Here is an 8,443-nt window from a genome sequence, read left to right on the forward strand (position 1 = left end):
TAGTCCCAGCTACTCGGGAGGCTGAGGCAAGAGAATGGTGTAAACCCGGGAGGCGGAGCTTGCAGTGAGCTGAGATCCGGCCACTGCACTCCGGCTCGGGTGACAGAGCGAGACTCCGTCTCAAAAAAAAAAATAATAATAATAATATATTCTGCCAAATTGCTTTCCCAAAGTTTGGAGCAATTCATGCTCCCACCAGTAGGGCATGTGTGGATCAGTCCCCACCACCAAGCCTTTGCAAATTTAGCCCCACTGGATGAAGGAAAAATTAGTGCCCTTAGTGCTGTTGGTGTTTACATTTCAGCTCCTTGACCGCTAAGGCAGTTGAACATCTTTTCAGATGTTTACTGATCACCTGCACTTCCTCAGGGATGTGAATTGGGCTTAACCACTCAGGCACACTATTTAACCTCTTTCTGCCTTAGTTTCATTGTCTTTTTTTTTTTTTTTTTAATTCTTATTATTTTTGTTGTTGAGACTGAATCTTGCTATGTTGCCCAGGTTGGTGTCAAACTTCCGGCCTCAAGCAATCCTCCTGCCTCTGCTTTCCAAAGTGCTAGGATTACAAAGCATGAACCACCACACTGCAGGAGTTTGAGACCAGCTGAGACAACATAGGGAGACCCCCATCTCTACAAAATTTTAAAAATTGGCTGGGCGCGGGTGGCTCACGCCTGTAATCCTAGCACTTTGGGAGGCCAAGCGGGCAGATCACAAGGTCAGGAGTTCAAGACCAGCCTGCCCAATATGGTGAAACTCCGGCTCTACTAAAAATATAAAACATTAGCCGGGCGTGGTGGCAGGCACCTGTAATCCCAGCTACTCAGGAGGCTGAGGCAGAAGAATCACTTGAACCCAAGAGGCCGAGGTTGTAGTGGGCTGAGATCGGGCCACTGCACTCCAGCCTGGGCGACAAGAGCAAAACTCCATCTCAAAAAAAAAAAAAAAAAAAAAAATTAGCCAGGCATGGTGCCACCTGGCTATAGTCCTAGGTGCTCAGGAGGCTGAGGCAGGAGGATCATTTGAGCCGAGGAATTCGAGACTACAATGATCTATGATTGTACCACTGCACTCCAGCCTGGGCAACAGAGCAAGATCCTGTCTCTTAAAAAAAAAAAAAGAGGGTCGGGCACGGTGGCTCATGCCTGTAATCCCAGCGCTTGGGGAGGCTGAGGCAGGCGGATCACCTGAGGTTGAGAGTTCAAGACCAACCTGACCAACACGGAGAAACCCCATCTCTACTAAAAGTACAAAATTAGTCGGGCGTGGTAGCACGTGCCTGTAATCCCAGCTACTCGCGAGTCTGAGGCAGGAGAATCACTTGAACCCAGGAGGCGGAGGTTGTGGTGAGCCAAGATTGCCATTGCACTCTAGCCTGGGCAACAAGAATGAAACTCCATCTCAAAATAAAATAAAATAAAATAACAAAACAAAACTGGTAAAGTATTTGAATAGGCATTTTTCCAAAGAAGACATACAAATGGCCAATAGGGTCGGGCATGGTGGCTGATGCCCATAATCCCAATACTTTGGGAGGCCAAGGCAGATGGATTGCTTGAGGTCAGGAGTTCAAGACCAGTCTGGGCAACATAGGGAAATGCCATCTCTATTTAGGAAAAAAAAAAAAGTTTTTAAATGGCCAATAAGCACATGGAAATATGTTCAACATATTCATCATCAAAAAGCATAAAATCAGGCGGTGGCTCGGCCTGTCCCAGCAGGAGGCCGGCCCGGAGCGGATCACGCGAGGTCAGGAGGTCGAGAGACCATCCTGGCTGGCATGGTGAAACCCGTCTCTACTAAAAAATACAAAAACTAGCGAGGTAGAGGTAAAGCGGGGCGTCTGTAGTCCTTCTCGGGAGAGCTGAGGCAGGAAGAATGGCCGAGAACCGGGGCCGGAGCTTGCAGTGAGCTGAGATCCGGCCACGCCTCCAGCCTGGAAGGCGTGGCGAGACTCCGTCTCAAAAAGCATAAAATCAAATCACACTGAGATACCACTTTATATTTTTATTTTATTTTTGTGCGGGACAGAGGTCTTCTCTGCCCAGGCTGAGTGCAGTGGCTTGGCCCCACTGCTCCGCCTCCCAGTTCACCATTCTCCTCAGCTCCGGTAGCTGAGACCACAGCCACCCCCGTGACACAATGAAGATGGGGAGTTTCACCGTGATGTAGGATCTCTCTGGCCTAAATAGTCCTCCCATCTCAGAGATATTTAAACGAACCACCATGTATCTACCACTTTAAATAAAAAAAGACAGATAACGCCAGGTGCCAGGGCTTATACCTATAATCCAAGCACTTTGAGAGACTCAGGTGGGCAGATGGGTTGTGCCCAGGAGTTTGAGACCAACCTGAGCAAGACCCTGTCTCTACAAAAACTACAAAAATTAGCTGGGTGTGGTGGCTGCACCTGTGGTCACAGCTGCTTGGGAGGCTGAGGTGGGAGGGTCACCTGAGCCCTGGAAGGTTGAGGCTATAGTGGACCATAGTCATGATCACGCCACTGCACTTCAGCCTGGGGGACAGAGTGAGACCCTGTCTCAGAACACAAAACAAAACAAACGATAATAAATGTTCACAAAGATATGGGGGTAATCAGATCCTCATACGCTGCTGATAGAAATATAAAATCGTGCGGCTGTTTGGGAAAACAACTTGGCAACTCTTTAAAAAGTTCGACATTGGCGGGGTGCGGTGGCTCCTGCCTGAAATTCCAGCACTTCGGGAAACCAAGGCGGGTGGATCACGAGGTCAGGAGATCGAGACCATCCTGGCTAGCACAGTGAAACCCTGTCTCTACTGAAAATACAAAAATTAGTCGGGCATGGTGGCAGGTGCCTATAATCTCAGCTACTTGGGAGACTGAGGCAGGAGAATGGTGTGAACCCAGGAGGCGGAGCTTGCAGTGAGCCAAGATCGTGCCACCGCACTCCAGCCTGGGAGATAGAGCGAGACTCCGTCTCAAAAAAAAAAAAAAAAAAAAAAAAAAAAAAAGTTCAACATTAATCTACCATGTGACCCAGCAATTCCACTCCTAGGCATATCCAGGGACAGCACTGAAAATGTCTTCACACAGAAACCTGTACACAAATATTTATAGCAGCATTATTCACAATACCGAAAAGGTGGGAATGACCCAAAGGTTTATCAATTGATGATGAATAGATTAAACAAAACATGAAACAGCCATATAATGGAATATTATTCACCCATATAAAGGAATGAAGTACTGGTATGTGCTACAACATAGATAAGCCTTAAAAACATTACAGTATATCGAAGAAGCCAGACACAAAAGACTACATATTGTAGAGTTCCTTTTATTTTTATATTTTTTAAATTATTTTATTTGAGACAGGATCTTACTTTGTCACCCAGGCTGGAATCCTGCAGCCTCAACTTCCTGGGCGCAAGTAATCCTCCTGCCTCAGCCCCCACAGGTAGTTGGCTACAGGCACGCACCACCACGCCCAGCTACATTTTGTACTTTTTGTACTTTCACCATGTTGCCCAAGCTGGTCTTGAACTCCTGAGCTCAAGCAATCCACCGGCCTGGGCCTCCCAAAGAGTTAGGATTACAGGCACGTGCCACTGCACCCTGCCAAACAGTTCCTTTTATACAAAATGTCTAGAATAGGCAAATTCATAGAGCTACAAAGTAGATTCGTGGTTGCCAGGGCCTGGGGGAGAGGGATGGAGCGTGGTTGCTGATGGGCACAGGCGTTCTCATCTGAGAGTTGAATGCAAAACCTTGTGCATATAATAAAAACCACTGAATTGTACACTTTAAAAGAGTGAATGGTAATGCATATGAATTATATCTCAATTTTAAAAATCAAGCATCAAGCAAGCAAGCAAGGAAGGTTCACCTTGCAGGGTCGTAGTGAGACATGGGAAGGGGCTCTGATGCCTCTGCTGCTCATAGGGGCCTGTGGGTCCACCTTTCTCTCCGCCTAAGTGTGAGTTCCTCAAGGGAAGGACCTCCTAGAACAAACTCGTCTCCTTATCCAAGTGCCTGGCATGGGGCTTAGCGCACAGTAAGTGCTCCATAAACCCCACTGATTGCATGGAGACGATGATGCTATCTTTTTGTAAGCCAAGGGGAAGACATTACAGATTAGCACCAACACCTGGGTGTGCAGTCAAGAAATAAGTGAATGAATCTGCAGAGCTATCGAACACATCCTCTGAATGAACATTTGTCTCCAACAACAGTCCTGCTCCGTGAGCAGAAGATTCAGTGAAGGAACCTTTCAGAAGGTTCCCCTCCAAAAAATGACATCAGAGAACATGAGCTCAAATCATCTCTCTACACATTTTTTTTTAGGAAAAACAAGGGGGCCGGGCGCAGTGGTTCACGCTTGTAATCCCAGCACTTTGGGAGGCCAAGGAGGGCGGATCACGAGGTCAGGAGATCAAGACCATCCTGACTAACACGGTGAAACCCCGTCTCTACTAAAAATACAAAAAAATTAGCCGGACTTGGTGGCAGGCGCCTGTAGTCCCAGCTAGTCGGAAGGCTGAGGGAGGAGAATGGCGTGAACCTGGGAGGCGGAGCTTGCAGTGAGCTGAGATTGCGCCACTGCACTCCAGCCTGGGCGACAGAGTGAGACTCCGTCTCAAAAAAAAAAAAAAAAAAAAAAGACTTCCTCTCAAACTTGGCTTTTGGTCAGTGGGGACCTACAAAGGTTCAATGTGTATATCAAAAGTGGTATTTCTGTTTAGGGCCCATTTACCCTAGCCACAGCATGATGTTTGTTCTCAATGACTACAATGTGTTCAGAGTTTGAAAATCCAAATGTCATAAAAACTTTAAAAGAGATGCAATTCTTGCAGAGTCAAGTGGACTAAAACATTCCTGGTAAAGAGCTTACAGTGGATCATTCATTTGAATTTGAAAAACGTAGAAATGAACCTATCAAACACCAGCAAGCCCTATGGAATAAAACTATTGATGCAATTAAGAGAGCTGAAGAGATTAAACAGAAATGCCAAGCTGGCCAGACGCGGTGGCTCACGCCTGTAATCTCAGCACTCTGGGAGGCTGAGGTGGGTGGATCACCTGAGGTCAGGAGCTCGAGACCAGCCTGACCAACATGGTGAAACCCTGTCTCTACTAAAAATACTAAAATTAGCTGGGTGTGGTGGCACACACCTGTAATCCTGGCTACTCAGGAGGCTGAGGCAGGAGAATCACTTGAACCCAGGAGGCGGAGGTTGCAGGGAGCTGAGATCACACCACTGCACTCCAGCCTGGGTGCCACAGAGATAGACTCTGTCTCAAAAAAAAAAAAAAAAAAAAAGGCAGCCTTAAAACAAAAAATGAGTTCATGTCCTTTGCAGGGACACAGATGAAACTTGAAGCTATTATTCTCTGCAAACTAACACAGGAACAGAAAACTAAACACCATATGTTCTCACTCATAAGTGGGATTTGAACAATGAGAACGCATGGACACAGGGAGGGGAACATCACACACTGGGGCCTGTCGTGGGGTGGGGGGCAAGGGGAGGGAGAGCATTATGACAAATACCTAATGCATGAGAGACTTAAAACCTAGATGACGGGTTGGTAGGTGCACCAAACCACCACGGCACATGTGTACCTGTGTAACAAACCTGCATGTTCTGCACATGTATCCCAGAACTTAAAATAAAAACAAAAGAAACGCCAAGCTAAATGTATAATGAACAGATTGAAGAAAAATAAAGAACTACAGAAAATCCAGGACATCAAAGAAATCAAGCAAAACATTTATTTTATTTGAACTCCTCTTGCAGGCAAAGGAAAGCCGTTGGAAGAGAAAGTGGTACAGCATTTACAACAGGCTGTGGACATGGAAAATGTCTCTTAAAAATCTCACTGTGGGCCGGGCGCGGTGGCTCACGCCAAGGCAGGTGGATCACGAGGTCAGGAGATTGAGACCATCCTGGCTAACACGGTGAAACCCCGTCTCTACTAAAAATACAAAAAATTAGCCGGGCATGGTGGCGGGCGCCTGTAGTCCCAGCTACTCGGGAGGCTGAGGCAGGAGAATGGCATGAACCCAGGAGGCGGAGCTTGCAGTGAGCCGAGATCGCGCCACTGCACTCCAGCCTGGGTGACAGAGCGAGACTCCATCTCAAAAATAAAAAAATTAAAAAATACAAACATTAGCCTGGCGTGGTGGCGAGCACTTGTAATCCCAGCTACTAGGGAGGCTGAGTCAGGAGAATTGCTTGAACCTGGGAGGGGGAGGTTGCAGTGAGCAGAGATCACGCCACTGCACTCAAGCCTGGGCAACAGAGTGAGACTCTGTCTCAAAAAAAAAAAAAAAAAAAGAGAAAATTCTATCAATACAGAAGTGAATTGTGGACATAAAATGGTCATGCCATTTGGATAATGGCCCTAGGCAGCATTTATGTAACAACTCATGACAAAAATTCACAGCTAGTGATATATAAAAGAAAATATTCTTTGCAGTTAAAAAAAAAAAAAAGTGACATATAAGGAAGATAATGAAGACACACATTAGTCATTCATCCCTCCTCCTGGCATCTCAGTTCTGTGCTCAGGGGAGGCATTTCACCCCAAAAGGACTCCTAGGCCCATGAGTAGTGTCTGGAAGTGTTACCTTCACAGATGTTTGTTCTGATTTTATACACTCAATCTACAGGAATAATTTCCTGTTAGACCTCAGCCCCCCATCCTGTGTGGGCTCTTAATATTGGCATGGCTGGGAGGCCAAGGCAGGCAGATCACCTGAGGTCAGGAGTTCCAGATCAGACTGACCAACATGGAGAAACCCTGTCTCTACCAAAAATACAGAAGTAGCCGGGCGTGGTGGTGGGTGCCTGTAATCCCGGGTACTCATGAGGCAAATCACTTGAACGTGGGAGGCGGAGGTTGTGGTGAGCCGAGATTGCACCACTGCACTCCAGCCTGGGTGACAAGAATGAAACTCCGTCTCAAACAAACAAACAAACAAAATTGGCATGGCTTCCAGCGGAGCTCACCTTGACCCCACTCATCTTGTAAATGGGGTCATTCTCTGAGTTACACAGTGGAATCCTTCTCCCGTCTGTCTCATGTCTGTCAGTTCTTCCCCAGCGATAGTCCCTGGAGTGGCCCCTAGTTAAGGGCCTTGACATCCACTCCCACACTCCAATTTTACAACCACCTTCTGCAGGACTCCCTGTTTCCCACCTCTCCCGTCTCTGTTTGGCCTGTTCCTTGAGTTCTGAACCCAAACTGGGTTCTGCCCGGCCCTGTAAGGTCCTCCTCAGGCTGGCTGACACCTAGCAGTCCTGCACTTGCCCAATGATAAGCGACATCTCAGGCCTCAAGCATTCACGCCTTTGCACATTTTATTCCCTTTGCCTTGAATGCTTTTTATCCTCTTGGAGATAAATAGTAAATTCCAAGTCAAATTTCAAGACTTTGGGCAAATGTTACCTTGTCTGAGGTCACTGGACTCTCCCAGGCAGGGTTGCCATCTCGCTTGTGTGTGCTCCTGCAGCCCTCCGGGCACACCTCCTTTGTGGGGTTGAGTACACGGCAGGGTTATTATCTTTTGGCACATGTTTTGGGTCTAGGCAGTGTGGCAGGTGCTCAGCTTTGTTGAATGACTGCATAATGAAGGGTGCATGATACAGGACAATTGTTTCTCCATCTTCTGATATACCTGGTTATTCAAACCTACATCCATTTTGTTACATAATGTCCTTGTATAAAATCACACAGGAGAAATTACTTTTGGAATTGGAAATAAGGAAAAACACGTTATTTCCTTCTACCATAGAACTCTATATTAGAGAGAGAAGCATGGAGTCCTTTGTGTTCCCCACCCCCTTCCCTTCTTCTCTTGCTTCCAAGAAGCTCAGAGCCAGGTTTAATGTTCATTCACAACAATCACATTAGCTTTCCTGAACAAAGTTTGGCTTTTCCTCCTCTTCCTGGTTTGGATTTTCTATCTTTTCTCTAATAACCTTTTTGAAATCGGGCAGTGGAATATGGAGGGGAAGGAATGGGTTCTGCAATCAGAGAAACACACGTTCAAATGGCCCTCACCTCATGGCTGTGCAACTTGAGCAATTTACTTAACCTCTCTGAACCTCTAATTTCCCTTTTATAGGGTGATTATAGGGAATAAGTTAAAATGTATGTACTGTATATAGCACATAGTAGAGGATCAAAACATGATGATTACACAGAGTGGGGCTATAAGTGAATAAAATAATTGAAAGTGTCACTCCAGGCTGACCTCTGGAAGAATAAGCAGCCATTCACATGAGAGGAGTTGGGAAGGAGCAAGCCCAACCTGCAGCCCCTCTCCCCTAAGTCGGTCCCATCACTAGGATCACTATCCAAGGGACCGTTTGAAAGATGCCTTCCTAACTGGGCTGAGAGATCAGCTCACCAGGAGTGGGCACATGTAGCACGTGGTTCCGCAGAGCAGGGCAG

Source organism: Papio anubis, chromosome 14 (assembly GCF_008728515.1).
Source record: "Papio anubis isolate 15944 chromosome 14, Panubis1.0, whole genome shotgun sequence".
Lineage (NCBI taxonomy): Eukaryota > Metazoa > Chordata > Mammalia > Primates > Cercopithecidae > Papio > Papio anubis.